Raw genomic sequence first — 20206 nt, 5'->3', positions numbered from 1 at the left:
ATTTAAGCTCATCCTGTCCGAGTGTTTGTGCATTTAAATTGCATAATCCCGATTAAATAGAGGCAAACATTTGACTAACATATTATTCCACTCTTACATTCAAATCCAGTTGGCAAATCTAACCCGAAGTTTGCCATGAAATTGCCACCAAAAATTTACATTAACCCCACATATCTCTTTCAGAATAATTAAATGCTAAAGTAGTGCCACAGTCTCGTCCTCGAGGGGCTGGTTTCTCCCAAGAAAAGCGGGAAAAGTGGGAAAAGTGTCTGGCTCAAAGGGGTTAAATTGCAAAGAAACTGGAAATGCACACACTCAAATGAATTAAAATGCGATTGAAATATGGCAAATGGCATGCGTCGAGTCTCGAGAAAACAACTTAAAAGGCTGCTGGGTGGAAAAAGTGGGCACAAGTGCGACAAACGTCTGCTTGCGCTTCAAATAGCCCAAAAATACATAAAAAACTGAAGCGAGTAATGCAAAAATATGTTTTCTTAAAATGTTTTCTTTTATAATATAATTATAATTATGTGTTATGCTAAAGAACACTCTTGGGTTGCCAAGAAAAGTTGAATGTTATAGTTCCAAACGAAATTTGAGGCCAAATGTTATAAAAACAATTTATTTTTTCATATTTCGATTAAATATTATATTACTTTTTAACTAACAATTAACAATTCCTACGAAAATATTTTGTGATTTTTGTTATATAATTTAGCAATAAATTTATTCAACTGAGTAAATATAACTTTAACAGATGTAAATGCTTTTTACTGAAATAATTATAGTTGCTAAAACCAATTTCAATTTTTCACTCAAGCCTTAAATTAATTGAACACATTTCCATTCATTGATTTCCTTAAATGTGCATTAATTCCCTATTATTTATTAGCTGCTAAGCGGACAGAAATTCGATTCTAATTCTGCCAAGTAGTTTCCCCACTCAATCTATTGTTCCTTGAGAGTTTATTAATAACGTACAAAAGGCATAAATCAAAGGAGCGAAATGAAAATTATTTCACTAGAAGGCAAATTACAACTAAAATATTGAAATATTGCCAAGATCATTTAATTATAAATTGGCGCATAATTAAAGAGCAAGAAACGCCAGGACAATGTCTCGTCAACACCCCCATTTCCGACCAGTTTTTCCACCCACCATTCCCTCCCCCCTGATTTTCCACACCGACTTTCCCTCAGTCCGAGCGACTAAGCTTCAAAAAACACTTCTTTGTGTCACTCAGGTATTTAACCTGAAGCTTTTGCCGCCAGTGGGCGGCTAATTGGAAATTTAAATGCCGCTCCTGCGCTCACAGATGCTGCCACGCCCGCTTGCCGCCCACGTACCGCTGCTGTGGCAACGTCTTATGTCTAATTAAACGTGAAAATCCTTGACCTTTAAACCTTTTGTCGGAGCTTGGCTCAGGAAAACTCTAGCGAGAACAGGAAGTGAAATACTTGCGTTGACATTGCTTTGACAGTGTTTATCTGTTCATTGTGCACTGAGCAAAATATTGTGGTACTGACGCAGTTTTGTAAAGGATTTATAAAGGATCTAAATAGTATTTACCATATCCTATACCATTAATATATCATGTATGGTTATTATACCTTTATTAATATCGTAGAACAACAAGTAATTGTAATTTAAATTAATAATAACAGGACTATATATTTCTTTTCAATTTATTTTCCGTCTTTGTTATTTTGATTTCAACCAATTTTCTCACAGTGTGGGCAGCCCCTTCTTCTGGCTTTCATCGCTGGCAGTCGCTCATCTCAAAAACATGTAAGGGTAAGAAAAACATTTGCTATTGTTGTTTCAAATGGCGTCACTGTTGTTGCAGCAATTGTTGAAAACGCAATTTCGATTCAAGACGCCCTTCTCGGGGGCTTTCCCCTTGTTTTTGTATTTTTCGTATTTTTCGTATTTTTGTTCTGGTCCCTCAGCCACTCGAATCGCATTTCAGCTGGAGTGTGAATCATTTCCGTTCGAATTTGGTTCATTGCATGATTTTCACATTAAGAGCTGCACGAAGGGGCGCAAAGGGCACGGTGGGGCAGCCAGGGGTTAAGATCTTGGCAGGACCCCTCGCTTGATTGTGTTTTCCTTAACTTCTTTTCGAGCGCAATTATTGACGTGTGCCCCTTGATAAAAGGCAACAATGAACAACGACTTACAACAGTCACGGTGCTTCTTTTTCATTCTTACTCTTTATTGATATTTAAGCAGTTCGCTTACCCTTTTATTTAAAAAATGTTGGCTATTAATGGCAATAAGCTAGGTATGCAGCTAATAATATATTTATTTTTATATGTTTCATTTTACTGAAATACAATAAAATAAAAACCAAAATGAAGCATGTACATTGAATAAAAAACATACTTATAGTTAAACTTATGTTTTACCTTATATAATACACAGAAAAAAAGAAAATACATATCTTTAATTATCGTTAAATGGCAAAAACATATGTTAAGTGCATAACATTTGTTGGTGAACTGAATTTTTAAAACATATTCAAAATGCAATTGTTTAAACACAGCAAATCATTTTTAACTAGTTGATGAAAGTAAGCTTGTGTAAAGTTCCCAAAAACTTATGGTCTGCTTAAATATGCGTGTAGATAAAAATAAATAAAATACAAATACATATATAGACACTCAATTAACCGCAACTTTATGCAGGAATTCACAAGCAAATGAAGTAATTTACAGCCGACTAAAAACATAATGGATAGCAAAGGGTCTGCTACGTTTTGCTATATTTTTTCACATTTTTTTCAGTTCGAATTATTTGCGCTCGAACGGTTTGAGTAGCATAATAATTGCCCTACTAGCGCCGGAAACGGAAGCGCTCATCACGCATCCCCCTTCCACACCGGTCCTCTCGCTCGCACCCACTTGAAATCAAACATAAAAACAAAATTTTCGGCCTGACTAAATAGAAGTATCAACGCCGAAACTCAATTTCCAAACAACAACAAGCGGCGGAGCTATATACAAATATATCAAACGCAAATACAATAACACGGGCATCAGGCGCTAAGCATACAAAACTTTAATATTTAAAATTTTCTATTGAAATGCCCGAGCAAACAGTTGAACAAAAAAACAAAAAAAAAACAGGAGCAGGAGGTAACAAAACAAATCACAAAAAAAAAATGTTAAAAATGCATAAAACGACGGAAGTGCCAAGCGTCAGAGATTTTTTAGGCCATGATTGGAGGCTGCGTTACAGTGGATTAAGTGGATAAAAAAATGATCAAAAATATCTTATGTAATTTTAAATTACATTATTAAGTGATTAACTTTACAATTGTAAAATGTTTTTACAGAAAAAAGGTATATTTAAATCACTGAATATCCGTTTTAAAAGCTCAGTTTTGTTTCACCACGTATTTTTAAAAAAATACATAACGATAAAGCTAGCCCAAAAAATAAAAAGAATTGTGGAAATTTCTCATTTAATATTTTTTTATTTTTTTAATCATTAATACCATGGATCTGTCTTCAAAAGTAGACAGCACTTTGTCAATACATGAGTTGACTTTTCAAAAATAGTAATAGTAAAATTTTTTATTATTATTTAAATATAACCAAAAAGAGTATCTACATAACCTGCTTTTATTATAAAATATTATTTTGTATCTACATAACTTGTTTTTATAAGATATTTATAAAATATTTTAAGTACATATTTTACTCGTTTATTCCACTGTAATTCAGGCGGCGCTTCCTTCCAATTTTCAGCTGTCATCGGCCACAGAATAACAATAACAAGAGCGCCTCGAACAACTGCAATCATAACAACACTAAAGAGGCAGAACACAAACAAAAGCAGCAACAACGTCGTAAAAGGGCAACCAAAATGAAAATAAGATACTAAGAGAAGAAAGCAAAGAGACATTAAAGGGGGCGGAGAACTCAGGGAAGAAAGATTAAAATGCAAAGTCAAAAATGCTCGTTTGAATTTTCTGGAGTCCAGCAATTAGAGTAAACTTCCCTCTTCCTTTCACCCATAAAAAGCCTTTCCTTTGCGGTGATCACATGGTTCTGTCTCTTTCTGCATGCAGCTTCCGTTGTTCCGCTCCCGATTATGCGGAAACAACTTCAGCACCGAAAGTCGGAGGCTCAACTACAGTGATCACTTAATAAAAATTTTTGAAAAAAAAAATAAAACATACATAGATGTATTCAAATTCAGCAATTCGAATTTAAATATTTTTAAAAACTTATTTTCTATTTATTGTTAACAACACATAATGCTATGTAATTCTACATATATTTAAATATATGACTTTTTTACCATAGGCTTATAAATATTATTGAATATTTAGTCAATAATGTCTTGTGAAAAATCGTTTACGAATTTCTGGCCACACAATTTTACCATGGAATAAAAATTTTTGAGATTTGCTTTAATTTACTAAGTAAATAATTAAATACAAAATTGGTAAAATGCTGTAGTTTAATAACTACAAAATTTTTAAAAATATTTATTAAAGTGTTTATCCCTTTCAAATTCACTTTTTCACTATGATTTCATTGTAATAAGACAGTTCTTACACATTTGTTTGTATTCCTTAAAATGTTCACAATGTTCTATATATGTAAGAACTTATTTTTTTGTATCTACTGTAGTCCCCATCTCGTTTATCCGCGGCTCATTGGCATTTGAAGCGTCTCGTGTTTCCGTCTCCATCTCTGTCTCTTTCGCTCCTTTTAGCCCCTCTTTGTCTAAAGTCGTTTGTCGTTTCCACTAAGTAAGTAATCCCGATAAATAAGAGGAAGAAGCGACCGAGCGCCAAACGAGCATTCAAAATCCCAGGAAATATGCACAAAAATGTACATAAATTCGTTTGCAAGGGATTGGTAGTGGGCAAGGGGGTGTAGCAAACTGATCCACATGGACACGTGTGTCCCGCTCTGTCTAGCCCTCCCTGTCACACCGCTTAAGACTCCATATGCCCCTCTCACTCTGTCCGCACCTCGGCATACCGCTCAACTACCTCATCTGCCGTTCTTGGCCATTCATTCCCATTCATTCAACGCTTCATTGCTGCGGTAATTGCTTCCAAATGCTTAAACGCTTGCATTGTTGCTGTCCTACGAAACACTGAGAGAAAAGTTTTTAATGCCCCCAATAGTAGTAGTAAGCTTATCTAGGAATATTATTTCCAAAGATTAAGATTAGCAATTTTCGATTTCGTTTGTTGTATGTTGCCCTCGATGGAAATGTATGTACTATTTTAAAACTCGTTGTCAGGTGTAAATTTAGATTTAACATTATATATAAAATCCCCAATGAACTTTTTTAAATTTTAATACCCGTTTTACCATTTCCTTCATATCCTGTATTTACTGATTTAATAAAATTATAGACAGACAAAATAATTACATTTATTAAAACTAGTTTAATTGCTTAAAATAATCAAACGATCTTTGTAAAAAAAAGGATCGCAAAAAAACAATGTGAATTAACTATGGCGATGTAGAACTTTTTTGTATAATTACTGTTTCATGCAAGAATATGGTAATATATTTTAAAGAGAAAAAAAAACTCAAATCTAGAGAAAATGAATTAAAAGCTTATTATGCCGATCCTTAACAATATAGCGTAGAAGGTTTAACAAAAGTTTAGAGTTTAAATGTTTTGGTATGGTTGGATAACAGATTTCACAGCTTTTTTTTTTCCAGTGCACCCTGATTTCTTGGTGTCGTCCCCACTCTGTACTATCTCTTCCGACTTCCAGTTTTCGGTTTCAAGTTGGGATGTCCAACATGTGTCGTCGTCATTGATTTGTTGTTGATGGGCATGCGACGGCTGCTGAGCTGTGCGAGTGAGACGGGGCGATGCCCCAGTCCATCGGCCGTCTCGTTCTATTGACATTCGTCTGTCACAACCCCCAGAAATCAAAATCGAAAAAAAAAATGAAAAGCGAAACGAGATCCCGGGCCCAAAAAATCACGAAAAGACGCCCCCCTTTTGTTGTTTTTAGCTTCTGGAATATGTATTTTTTTTTAGTTTTTTTTAGGAGGCGTTACTCGTAAATTTCGGCTTAAAAACATTTCGCACTATCGACGAGGAAAAGCCTTGGGGCACTGAACAAAATTGGGCTAATTTTTTACGATTCAACATTAATCAGCCTTAAAAGTACCTAATTTTGAATAGGCATCAAGCTCTTTTCAGTAAAATAATGATTTAAATAAATGTTAATATGGCTTTCAAATATTGATCTTAACATTTTATTTTCCATTAGTTGTTTAATAAGTTAAACTTGATATATGAAACAAACTATCACATTTATTAAAATAATATATATTTTTAATTTTAATAAGATGTGGTATGATTTTACATTGTATCGTGTATTTTATCCATTAAGAGAAAAATCTTAAAAGTGATATGTATATAATTAAACTATTGTGGGCCAGTTCAAGAAGTGGGCGGTTCGTGGGTGGGCGTATGGAAAGTTCTCAGTTGCATTCTGGGCCAGCTTTTAATTATTGGCCTGGCCTTTGTTGTAAACATCTGTTGTGTCTTCTTCACATTGGTCTCCCTTCCCCTCTCTGTTGCCCTTTCTTTTTTGCATGCGCATTTTATTTAAATTTTTAACCCCATTCCCAATCGCAGGGAACAATAAAAGAACGAGATGCCGGCAGCGTGAATTATCAATAGTTCTTCGAACTGGAAAAACTGGGGAAAACGAGGAAAACGCTTTCAGGTGCTTTGTCACGAGACCGCAGGGAAAACAGTGGCACCAAATCGGATGCTGCCAAAGATCAAGTCATCTCTAAGAATTCATACAAACCTAAATATACAGTTATAACTATAAAGGCTTAAATATAAAATGCAAGGAATGTAAATATAATTTAAATTCTAAACATAGTAAATCAATACACATTATTTAGGATTTATTTTACCTGAATCGAGAAAGAGTAAGAGAGGCCTTAATGAAGTGTATAATTTGCTGTAATAATTAACTCGATAGGCAAGAATTTTCCAACACCCACTGTGCTTTCCCAGCATTTGGGTGACCCATTCTCCGGTGGAAATGGAAGTGGCAGTGGGACTCTTTATGCCAGTTTGTCTTATCAATGTCAAGAGTTCGCCTTCCCATACAACACTTTTCCCCCGCGGGGGCAGCCCTCTCCAATATATGGCTATACCTATCCATTTACAGCCAAGTTCAAGATAATAGTGGTGCTTCTGTGTAAATTGATTAAGAAAATATACATTGAAGACATTTGGCATTTTAAACCATTTATAACACTAGTTAAATAAATCATTTGTGAAATAAAATAATAAAAATTATTTAACACATTAAGGTGTACCTTATAAAATAACTTTATTTTTTTTAATTTTTCTATTATTTTGAGCAAAATGTATAAAATATTTATTTTTATTTAAAATATTTATATATGTTAAACATTTTTTTTTATCAATTAAAATTAAAAAATTCAAGCCAGAGATGTGTAAAGTTTTCCTATTTAGTAGTTTTACAAACTTTCAATTAAAATGTTTTTAAGCCCAGCAAATATAACTATATTTTTAAAGTCTTGTGTGTGCATGTATTTATTTATATATATATTTTTCGATGTGGGGCATGCTGTTGCTGCTGTCACTTTTGTGTGGCACTTCCGCTTACTTTTTTCTTCTTTTGGGAACTGCATCTGCCGGCCACCAATCAAGATTTTAATGCGTCGGACCCGATGGCTAATTTATGCCGGGCTATAATATCACTTAAGCCCCCCGATATCTTCGGATACCATAGCACCTCCACCCAAACAACAAAAAAAAGTCAATGCTGTTATGGTACCGAAAAACAGAACTGTTATATCCTGTTAACATAAGAACCGAGCCGACAGCCAACGACGACCTGGTTTTTAAACACGAAGTTGCCTTCGTTTCACTTCGCTTAAATTTAGTACAACATGCTAGCCATGCATTAGAGAGAGAGAGAGGGGCATAGGCAGTGCGACAGAGAGGGAGCAACGCTCGGGTATTTTATTTTTAGCAGCAGGACGGCACGCGAACTCCACTATTTGGGAACACTTTGCCCCGATGGGTGGTGGAGGAGGGGGGTTGGGGCGTCAAAACGGGAACAGTTTTCCCCACATTGTTTTTGCATGCGCGTGCCTCTGTTAACGCCGACAGCGCTGCCAACGTCGAAGTCGACGCCGACAGAGGCGGTAATGCGACGGCCAAAGAGCGATTTTCCTATAACAAGTTTTTAGTACGTGTTCCGCCGTGTCAGCAGACAGTCGTGTAATTCGGTTGCGTGTCGCTCGCAACAACAACAACAAAAATCACAAAAACACAACAACAACAAATACAACAACAACGAGTCAAAAAACAAAATAAAAAACCACAACAACTCCATGCTGCAGCCAGATTAAAACAAAAACAACTGAAGTATAACCAACCCAAAATATATCAGAAACATCATTTTTTGAAAGTGCAATCTGTGTTTGTTCCTAAAATTGATAAAAATACATCTAAAAACCATGAAGAAAATCATAAGAAAATCCATATTAAATTTTAAATAAATACAACATAAAATGCAAAATAAATCTACAAAATATCTGAAAGATATTCCTTAATAACGAAATAATAAATTACATTTTTTTTCTGTTATTGTGTGTGCCTGTGTTTTTGTGTGTGTTGGCCAACTTCCTGTGCAACCGGTCTGCAAAAAAAAAAAGATCCAACCCATTCATTCAGCATCCGAGGCAAGTTGCACCTGCAACTAAAAAAAAATACAAAATACAACTAAAAAAAAGCAATTCATAGAAGTAGAAGTTGGCGACATAAACCCGTTTTTTTGTGGGGAGGGAAAAGAATAGCGCCTCCAAGGCCAAACACGATATCCACTTGGCCACAACAAAACACCTCGCAGGACCGCACAAGAAAAAATAGTATAAAAAAAAGAAAATACAGCAGTGAACAACTTTCCACATTTTTCCTGAACATTTTCCTTTATGGTAAGTCGCATTTAAAGCCGTTGTGGCACTTAAGTGATATGCCAAGACTTTAACTTATATGGCTCTTGGAATTTATTTTATTATATTCAGGTTACTTGGTGTTGGAATGCACTTAAGTAGATTTTAAATAATTACTTTCCTTACTTAAGTTAGCATTTTTTTAATAATATATTTAAAGTGTCACATTTTACATTGTAATTCAAAACTTGACTAATAGAATTATTTCTAATTTTTAAGGGTCATTAACCTATAGTTTTTGATTTAACAGAAAACAATATTGATGATTTAATACCTGAATTACAACATGATATGCAAAGGTTAGATTACAATAAGTCTAATTGATATTGTAAGTTTATTTAAAAATAACTGAGTTTCGATTAGTCTTACTCCCATATCCTTATATTATCCATCACACACAAACTTAAAGTTTGCTTTATGTTCAAAAGGTAAACTCAAAAAAGCCCAAAGGTTTGGCAAGAGCTAAGAGGTCTGAGCTTCGCTCGAGGACTTTTACTCAAGACCGAAAAATGTTTCTCCTTCATACTTGATGCAGCTAAGTATGCTATGCTTTATTTTCCCCATTTTCCCCCGAGCTTTTCTTTGTTTGTCTTGCATTTAAGGGGCTATTGCTTGGGTGCAAGTGAAATCCAAGCCAGGCCAATCAGTCAATCCATCAATCAATCAATCAATGCAAAATGACTTGCAACTTTTTTTTTTTTGTTGTACACGAGTTTATGGTGGCGGCATTTAGTACATTGTGAAAATGTTTCAAGTCAATTAGGAGAGGCGCCCACGTCATAAATGTGGGCAAGCCAGAAAAAAAAATAAATAAAAAGGTAGGTGGGCGGTTTTCGCCGGGGTTCAGAGGTCGTATTCTGCTTCCGGACTTCGCTAATGGAATGACCAAAAATGCCAGACTTCCTCAACTGAGCAAATTCACTTTGATGTTGTCGCTTCTGTGGGCTAATCTGTAATATATATTCCTATTCACTGTACTTAGAGGCTTGAATTTTTTCATTAAACACATTTTTGTCAATTGAAATTAATGATAAACTATAATTGTTTAAGAAAGATATTTTTTTGATAGTTTATTCTTATGCTTATAAAACCAACTGGGTTTCTATTAAGGTCATATATTCTTATTGGCTACAATGGAAATATTCAATTGGGAACGCATATACAACATTTCCAATAGGAAAAATAATAAAAACAGACAGGAAACTAATAAGGCTATGATTATATTACATATGAACAATCAATTGATTTGAATATCTGGCATTCTAAATTCCTTTTAATCAAACATGGCTTAGGTTACATTTTTAAATAAATGTACATATAAAAACAAAACAATAAGAAATGGCACATACATATAATGTAGGCCAGTTGAATTAAATATTATAACCATTCAAGTAGGAGCCCAATTACAGTTCAATAGGATTGCTGTATCCATAAAAGAAAAAATTAAAATAAACCTTTAATAAATATAACTTTTCAGACAAAACCTTTTGAACTATAAATCAAAACAACATTAAATATTACATATAGTATTGACTAAGCAACAGTTGTATAATATAATGATGGTTTTGTAAAATTTATGTTGTGCTCCCACAAATTCCCATATCTAAGAATAGATGTAAATTTATCTGTCAAATCAGAACGATTTCCGAACGATTCGTAGATACTTTTATGAAGTTCAGATAGCATTCCTGACGGCCCAAGGCCAAGCTTAAAAGTGAAAGAAAATATACGAAGAGAAACCATTTTGTGGGTTCACTTCTGACAGATTGGGATTTGATTTGGTTCAGATTCTCTCACAATTTAATTGTAGTTTGCGAGCGATTCACTTGAAAGACTGTGAAAATCCCCCCGCTAGTTCCCACTCCATTAACTTTTAGCCAATTGCTAAAATGACAGAAACCAACAGCAACAAAAAGTCTTGTTTGCCAATCAAATTTTTCAAGTGAAGACCACAACAAAGCGACTGAGGAAAAAGAACGGGTAATAGCGGAAAATTCGGCAAAATGTGGGAGGAAAACCTCAACAAACCAAACCAAAAATATTTCTCTTCTTCTAGTAGTTGTTTTTTTTTCCTCCTGGTGTTTCACATTTTTTCCTTGCGTTCTTGAAGTCATAAAATTTCTGTTTTTTTCGAAGTCGAAACTTTTCTAATCAAATTAAGACTGGGGCGAATTGGGGGACGGGTGTGTGATGCTGTGAAAATGAAAATTATCTAAAACATTTTAAAGTCGGTGCAGATATTAAATGTAAAGTACAGTTCATATCAAATAATTGTTATCAGCAATTTATGGAAAATGTATTTAAGCTATTAAAATATTAAATTAAATAGAAAACCTCATTAAATATAATAATAGAAAAGTTTTAAAAATTAAAGTTCAAAACAAAGAGCTTAGGCAAATTTAAAAAAAAAATTGGAAAAGTATATTAAATGTTAATCAAATACAATTATGTATATCTAATATTTGTCATTCCTTAAAATTAATTTTAAAAAATTTCTCTGTCAATCCTTTAAAATTAATTTATCCAAATATCTTAGTAAATTCTTAAAATAAAATGTAATGGAAAAAAGCATATCATATGTAGGAGAGAAAAGTCCAATAATGGAAAACAAAACTCAAAAGTAGAACAATAAATCCAGCGAATATTCGCCATGGCAAATGGAATCCGTAAAAGTGCACACAACTTCAGAGACTTCTCAACTCTGATCCCTTGCCAGTGATTTAACGACGTGAAACGCACTGTGCTGCCCCATAAAAATGTTCATCATCATTTGTTGCTTCGCCCAACTGCAAATGGGCAAAAGTTTACACATCTCAATGACCTTGGGTACCAGAAACACCCGCCACCCACCGCCAAAAAAAAAAAAAGAAAAATAACATATTTATTTATAAATACGATGGGAAAAGCGGAGTGGAGCGGAAAAAAATAGAAAAGTTTGCTGCATAAAACTGAATTACCGGAAATTGGCCAACAAAATAAAAGGGAAATAAACGGCAATGCGAAAAAATGCTGGAAGCTCTTGGTTTTGGCCAAAAGTAGGTGGCCAAAATGGAGAAGCGGAAACGGAAAAGTTTTTTACCTACTTTGGAAAGCGGGAAGAAGCTAGGCAAAAAGTGAAAAATACCCACGTATATAGGTGCTTATATATAAACAAGAAACTAGCGCAAAAACTTTGCTCAAAGTGAGCAGCAATTGGGAATCAAAGAGAATCACCCTTTAAAATTTAAATTTATAAAGTTAACAAAAAAATACCGATGGGTATTGATCCAAAAAAGTTTACGTAAAAAGCGCCACTATTTATTCGACATTTATTTACTTAAAAAAAACTTTCACAAACATTCTCGCATAAATAAAGTTAAAATAAAATACCAGAATTTAAAATAAATTACTTTGGCAAATATTTTATAAAAATATTTACACAAAGGACAAATTATTCAAGTAAATAAAATTAATTGTAAAATTTTTCTGGACTTTATTTACAAAATAAGCAAGCTAATGATATTTAAGGTTTGTTTATACACGCAACAACTTTAAAAATACATGATGAGTATTAGAGTATTAGGAATTTATAAAAAAAGGATAAACAAAAATATGGTCGATTAATGATGGTTATAAATCTCTATTAAACACAAATGAATACTTGAAGTAAGTAATTTATTATTAAGTTTCTAGCCATATCAAAAACTAGGAAAATATGCGTTTAATTTCTTGGCTTTTTACCCAGCTCCAAAAAGTGTGCCATAATTTCAGCATTTTCTTGGGTTTTCATTTAAATTTTTGCGAGCCTTTTTGCGGCTCCTGCTGCTTTTTGTTGTAATTGCAAGCGCGCCACTTGCTTTTGACACCTGCTTTTCATTGGGTGGCCAAAGGGGGTGTGAAAATTCGCCGGGAGGGGGCAGCCATTTATTATGGCCAGCTTCTTGGCTTTTCCGCCCACTCCAACAGCCATTTTGCCTACTTCTTCTTTTTTTGCTTTCAATGTTTTTGCTTTTGTTGGCTGTCGCCGTTTGTAATTGACATGAAAATTTAATACCATAATTTTATTTTGCACTTGGCCTACACTCCACCACCCACCGACCACCGCCCACCAACTCACCACCTACCAAAGCCCCACCCACCACCCACCACCCACCGACGCCTGGTGTTTGCCTTTGTGCTTTTTAGATTAGAAAAGTTTTTTCCTTGTTTGTAATTTTTATTTTTATTTTATGTATACATTTAGGTTGGGCTTTCTCTTGTTTTTCTACGCCTATGCAGCATCGCCGAGAAAAGGGCAAAGTTTTCGGTCAACTCGAAAGTTTTTAAAGTGGACAAAACTGCAGTTTTCCTTCTTTACTTGCCGCCCCATTTTTTTCGCAGTTTTCCCGCCTTTGGTTTTTTTTTTTGCAATCGATCGATTTTAATTGAATAAAGTAGTCCTTTATGTTTATCTTGCTGTGTTTAAATTAACTAAATTCATTTCACTTGATTTTTCTTTACATTTTTTTAGAAACTGCAAGCCTTTTGCAAGCTTTTAAAAACCATTTTAAAATTCCTTTAAAAACTTACTGACAGTCTTGAAAAAATCATCAACGTTTTTATTTTGTATTGTATTTACACATTTTCATGCAGCCGAGTTCTGCGAAAGCCCTGAAAAAATATCCTTACATACTTTACTTAATTATTATTTAAGCCAGTTCACGGCGTAAAAAAGAGGAGCTTCAATTGAGCTGCGATTGAGTTGAGTCCGTCTCACTTTGGTTAATTTTCATTTATTTGCCAGGGAGCATTTACATTTTACTTTACCGCCATGAAAATGTTTCCCGGGTTTTTCCGGCCGGGTTTTCTTTCCCGATTTTGTTTTTTTTTTTTTTTTTTTTGGTTTTTTTTGCATTTTTTTTTTTTGGCTAAAGTTTGTGCCTCCATTTGAGCAGAAAATCGCGTAGCTCGCTGCCGGCGCTTTCTGCATTTGAATGACCTGGCAGCGAGAGAGCATGCTTAATAATTCAATTCATAGGCGCAGTCACGAGAAGGAGTCACGGAATACAAAACAAGGGGCAAAATAAAAGGAGGAAAAGAAATAAATGAATGTACTATATAGTATATACAAGACAGAAAATAAAAGGCCGGCACAAAAAGAAGTTTGCCACTCATCCTTCGTTATCCCTGAAGGGTCCTGGTCCTGGATCCTTTAAGCAGAGTGACACACCGTCCAGGAAGTGAGTCCGGCCCTTGTCCGTCCGTTTCACCTCCACACTCCACATTAGAGGCAAACAAAATGGGCAGCACAACAAAAAAAAAAACAAAAAAAGAAAATTCAACTTTTTTTATTCCGTTTGCTGCCGCCGCTGTCTGTTTCTGCTGTTTGCCTTCATTTGCATACACAATTTTTATACAACCTGCAAGCGTTTATTTGCCGACATCCTGGCCATGTCCTCTGACCATCTTATTGCGCAACGCATTTCGTTTTAGTTTGCTGGTGCCAAAAGCACAAAAGTGTCGAAACGCAGTCAGGGAATCATTTTTGATATGATCTTAATAATAAGCATTACAAAAAATATATAAATATATATTAACTCATTGAATTATGGTGTGATAAAACCCTTAATCGTATAACTAAAAAAGTTAATACAAAATGTTTTCTAGTAAACCTCATTTATCTCATAGCACATATATTGAAGGCCTGACTTATCATATATGTTTGTATGCCAGACAAACAGAGGCTGTAAAATGCCTCCCACTTTTCAAAATTTTTGCTCATTTGTAGCTGGAAAATTGCTTTGGCCTGCAGGCTGGCCGAAATTTAATTTGTCTAAAATTGTTAAATGAAGCCAAACTTCAGGAGCAGACAAGAACACAAGCACACACACAAACCAGCTTAGTTTGTACTTATGCTTTGTTAATTTAGTTATGCCCAAGTATTAAAAAGAGATTTTGAGCTCATTGAGCTTCACGCAGAGCCAACAAACTTTTCCCCCTTCCTCATTTTGCTTATTTTTATTTCATCGCCATGTTTTGCGGCCAAAAGTTTTGCACACTTACAGTTGTGTACAAAAATATGGTATCTAGTATTTGCAAACTTCTCAAGTACTTATTGAAATGAATAAATCGACCTCAGTTGATTTGCCAAAAATAATATTTTCTGAGACAATAAAAATGTAAAACCAAATTTGTTGACACATATCTCGACTTCGCCTTTAACATTAAAAAATCCATTTAGCTTAAACGATTTTTTTTTTAATTTTTTTTTAATTATTATTGGCGAAAATTAGGTGCGCCACTTTTAGCGCTTCCTTGGCACTTTTGATTAAAGTAAGTTAAGGGGCTAAAAAGAAAATGGCCTCAGGGGCCAGTCAAAAGCTGGAAAATGGTCAGAAAAAAGGCAAATGCTGCGGGGGGCAACCCGTTGACTATCCAATCACTTACTCCACTCACTCATTCATTCGCTCATTCATTCATTTTTCGACTCGAACTCGGACTCTCGGGTCGACTTTGCATTTAAATCAATTTAAGCGTTTTACAGTCAGTTGAACCTTTTGTGCTTCATGTCATGTGCACACCGACACACACACACACACACACACATACACACACACACACACTCTGTGGAAAACCCACAGGCATAGAAATGGAAAATGAAATGGAAAAATGGGAAATGGGAAAAGGGGGGCCTCAGAACTACACAGCAAAGCCAACCGCAAAAATAGAGATGGGTCCAAAAACACGGAAATTCTTGGCCATTTATTAGGAAAACTGAGTGTCAAAACTGCAGAAATAAAAAAATAATGACAAATTGACTTTAAAAGAAATGTAGTTTTAAGGTGCATAAATATATATATATATATAAAAACAATAATCAATAAACAAATGTGCTGCTATTTTTACTATTTTTTCGTTTTGAAGTGGCCCTTATAAGTTTAAGTACTTATAACCGTACCGTATCACAAGTTTTAATAAAAAATAAAATAAACTAAGACAAGGACCGTCAATCCCGATTAAAAAACAACTTGAAGAAGCTGTTTGTTATGCAATAGATAGAAGCCGAGAACTTCAAATGTCTCGGATATTCATGGAAATTCGGTCTATTCGCATGCGTTTCGGCATTTCGTAATCCCATCACGTGCTCATCTCTAGAAAGAGATGGCTATGCTGGAGTCGAAAGAGACGGACTGAGGCATTTGCAGAGCAAATTATGCAGACACTTAAATATGCCATAAAATTATTCGAATTCTGCATCAATTCTTTGCATCGTAGTCCTTCGAACTTACCCCTTCAATATTTTTGCCTTTGTTTATAACTCGAATTTTATTTATTTTTACTCAGCTCGCAAGAAAAAAAAATGTAAAAAGATGTGTATACATGTGCAAGGGTTTTTCGTGGAAGGAAATATAAAAGTTCAATGGGTCATCGAGTGTGGGTAGAAAAATCGAAGATGGCAAACATTTGGCGCACCGAAATTATGCAGCTGAAAGAGTACTTTTCTTAAACTAAGGATGCCTTCTTAGATTGAATGTCTTTAAAATTGTGCCCATTTTTATTTTCATTTTAGAACTATTTGTTTTCGTGTTTGTTTCATTTGAAAATGACTTTTCATTTCATAATGAGCTTTACTAGCTTTCACTGTATGCCCAGCAAATGTCAACTTAAATTCATGTTTTAACTGAAGATAAACAGATTTAATATGATTTTTTTTTCCTGCCTTGGTTGTAACGATGATGATGATTATATTTTTATTTTTATATTTTTTTCTGGCACCGCTGCTTTTGTTAAACCCAAACAAGCGTGTGAAAATTGCAGCTGTGTAGGGACGTGAAACAGGATGCAGGACACAATGGGCTGTGCGTTGTCCTGGCAACAACAATTGTCACAATTGTTAAAAATTTATAATGATACTATGAACTTTTTATAGCCGTCTGGGCACTCGTGTAAAATATTAAGGCAACCCGCACTAACAAATTTGTGAAAACATTATTTACTCCGAATTATATGCAACAAAAACGCAAGAACTTTTTTGTTTACATTTTTTGTTTTTGCTAGCAAAATTAAATACAAATGCAATTTTTACAGTCGCACTGTGTCAACACTCACTATCTCTTTCTTTTAATTCGCTCTGATGTTTCGTTTTAATGAATTTGTATATTTATTTATGTTGAACACATTTCACTGCCACAAAATGATGACAAAAAAATGCCAACAACTAAAGGCAACACAAAAATGGGCAAACGATAATGAGAGGGCGTGGCAGAAAAACTAGTTTAAAATATCAGAAAATAAAAATTGCTAAAAATGAGGTTTGTTTAATTTAAATATTAATACATTTGACAGAGAAGTACGAGAATTGCCTATTTCTAAATAAAATAAAATATGTAGTCTATATATATATATAATAACTCCTTAAAAGTAGTAACATATATTTGAAAGCATTAAAAAAGACAAAGATGTTAAAGAACAATACCCGCAACAATTCATATTTGAAACATAATTGTAAACTGTAACAAAACAGACAAGTGCATTCTGGAATTACCCACACCGTTGGAAATTAATTGATTCGCATTCCGATTTGATTTGACCACAATTGAGTCGATTAGCAATCCCTCAACACCTTTCCCCTAATTGCATGCCCTGCAATATTTGCCAAATTTTCGAATTGGCGACAGAAAAAAAATTGATTTTAAACGGGCGGGTATTAATTGCAAGCCATGCCATAAGCGTGTACTATAAACCTCATGCTGATTATTTTTGCGCACCGAAAAATATTCTAACTTCGGTTTATTGCGATTGCCAAACCATCGAAAAACCGCCGCCGTACAATCGTCGATGATTAATACGAACAATGGGAGAAAAGCGGAGAAATTCTGTGCGGTGGGCCTCAAATTGAAAACCCAATAAAACACTCAATTTATTTAAATTGCATGCGATTGACAATCCGCACAATTGAGCACAGATGCACCGCCACCAACAACCGCACACAGAAAAAAAAACAGAAAAAAATAGAAAATTAAAAGGAAAAAGATTGAACTATCGGAAAAAAGTACAATTCTATTAAGAATAAGTGAAACCAATACTTGAATCAATATCGTTTTTACATGTCAAAGTATTTGTTTCACAAGAAAAAAATCGTTTTCAGAAAAAGCGGTCATATAACAGCACTTTATCGGTTAATTTCCCAATGAATTCCAATCACAAGAGTTTTTTTTATGTTATAATAAAATTAAACTTTCTGAAAAAGTTTTGGTACTTTTCCTCTGAAAAACATGGAGATATATATATTTTTTTTGTTATTATAAAATATTATTATAATAAGTATAATTTTTTAAAAGTTATTTTTAAAATTGAATTAAATTAAATATTCTTTCAGAAGTTTCCGTTCTTTTTTCGCTTTTATTCAAAAGGATATATCACACATAATAATAATTTTGTATCTCAAAAAAATGCAAATGTATTTTATTCTGTAATTTATTATTATTATAACAAGTACAAGTTATTATAATACTTTTTCGAAAGCAACAAATATAATTTTGAAAGCAATTTTTGATATTTTTGAAAGCTTTTTCAAATGCACCTTTTTTCGAAACTTTAAAGTACTAAATATCGATGGCCGATTTGAATGGCGTTTTTGACTGTGCACAGTAACTGAAATTCATTTTATTCCATATCGCAAGGCCCCCTCCTTTTTTCCTTTTTTTCGGCTTTGTCTCCTGGGCGTGCGAATGTGCGAGTGGGTATATCTGATTAGTTAAGCAGGACACGTACCGCTTGCCACAGCAAAAGTGACAACAACAAGCGCCGAAAAAGAAACACTCGAATATGAATGACAAGCGGAATACAAAATGCACGATAAAAAGACAACACAAAAATTGCCATGCCAAATAAAAACGTAAGCAAATCAAAAATTTGAGGCAATCGAAAAAGCTAAAAAAAAAAAAACAACAAAACGAAGAATATAAAGAAAATTGAGAGGGGGAGAAGAAGCGTTTTCACATCTTTTCACAAGGCGGAAAATGCTGATTGGGCGAATTTCCTCTTGACCCAATCCAAAATGGATCAGGATTAGACGAGCAAAACATCTCACAAAGTATACAAGCTATTAGCAAAATATAAAAATGAGTAAGGAGAATATTCTGATGAGCTAACAAAATATTTAAAGTCAACGAAAAACTTGTTTATCATTCCTTAGACTTTAAGTGTATTAAGTATATATACTTTTTGTACATTAAATTGAATTGAACATCAAGTTTGCCTTGTGTCCACCTTTACTTAAAGCTTAATTTTCCATTTAGTTTTACTTTTGCCTCAGCTATCTCTTCGTTCCTGGCACAAAATCTCTGCATTTGCGGCAATTGGTGGGCGTCTTGGGGAACCACCCCCTCCGGACAACGCCCCGGCATCCCATTTGTCATAAAACATAACTCAGCAATTGCCCATGCCCCAATGAGCCCACGTACGCCCATCAATTGTCATTTTTATCAGCGTACCATGTCGCGAAATGTTGATTTTTTTATTCTCCACTGAAAGCAAATTTTATGACTTCAATTAGACGATACACTTTAAGATTTTAGGATGTATTGGAATTGTTAAAGTACAACCTATACATCCCTAATATCTTTAGAAGCCAATTATAAATAATATTTAAATAAAATAAACTTTGGCTTTAAATTATTAAAAAAAAATTTTTATAATCACTATAATCATTAAAATTTAAATTTTTTTTTAATAAAGCTTTTAAGTTTGGAATTATAATATTTTAAAAACTTTCTTTATTTCCGACTTAGTGCACCCTTTTTTTCCCCAGTGTCTCTTTTACCGACTTTCTTTTTGTTTGGCTTGTCCTCCTAAAAGTAGGCTACAAAAAATATGGGTGGAATGTCGGGAGGTGGAAACAAAGTGCGTATTATTGACGCCCGGGCTCGTCTTCTTTGTTTCTGCTGTAGATGTTGCTGTCTGCTTAAAAAAATTGTTTAAATGAGTGCGAACATTTTTTGTGTTGCTGGGAATAGCTTACAAACAATGAAACTAACCAAACATTCTCATACAGCTATGTTCAGAGCACTAGTGTGAACTAAAATAACATACAAAATGTTTGATATAAGCGAATATATCTATATATGATCTAGTACTAGTTTTTCGAAAACAGCTGTACATACTTGCAGCCTTTTAAAGCCTTTCAAGTGGAACATTTGTTGTCAAATTTTACAGGTGATACTGGCACATCGTTTGATGTTTT

The 20206-nt window shown here is 34.1% G+C and overlaps 1 protein-coding gene across 1 annotated transcript in view; it reads left to right on the top strand.

The window, feature by feature from the left end:
- The first annotated feature begins 8253 nt into the window (after positions 1-8253).
- LOC128260387 (irregular chiasm C-roughest protein) overlaps positions 8254-20206 on the top strand; it is a 44636-nt gene continuing 32683 nt past the window's right edge. Inside the window, exon 1 of the mRNA XM_052993354.1 lies at positions 8254-8985. The gene's annotated coding sequence lies outside the window, so the exon portion shown is untranslated. The remainder of the gene's footprint in view (positions 8986-20206) is intronic.

The sequence above is a fragment of the Drosophila gunungcola genome (genome assembly GCF_025200985.1).
Source record: "Drosophila gunungcola strain Sukarami chromosome X unlocalized genomic scaffold, Dgunungcola_SK_2 000023F, whole genome shotgun sequence".
Lineage (NCBI taxonomy): Eukaryota > Metazoa > Arthropoda > Insecta > Diptera > Drosophilidae > Drosophila > Drosophila gunungcola.
Note: the sequence above shows the minus strand (reverse complement) of the source record. Positions and strands in the feature narration are given on the sequence as shown.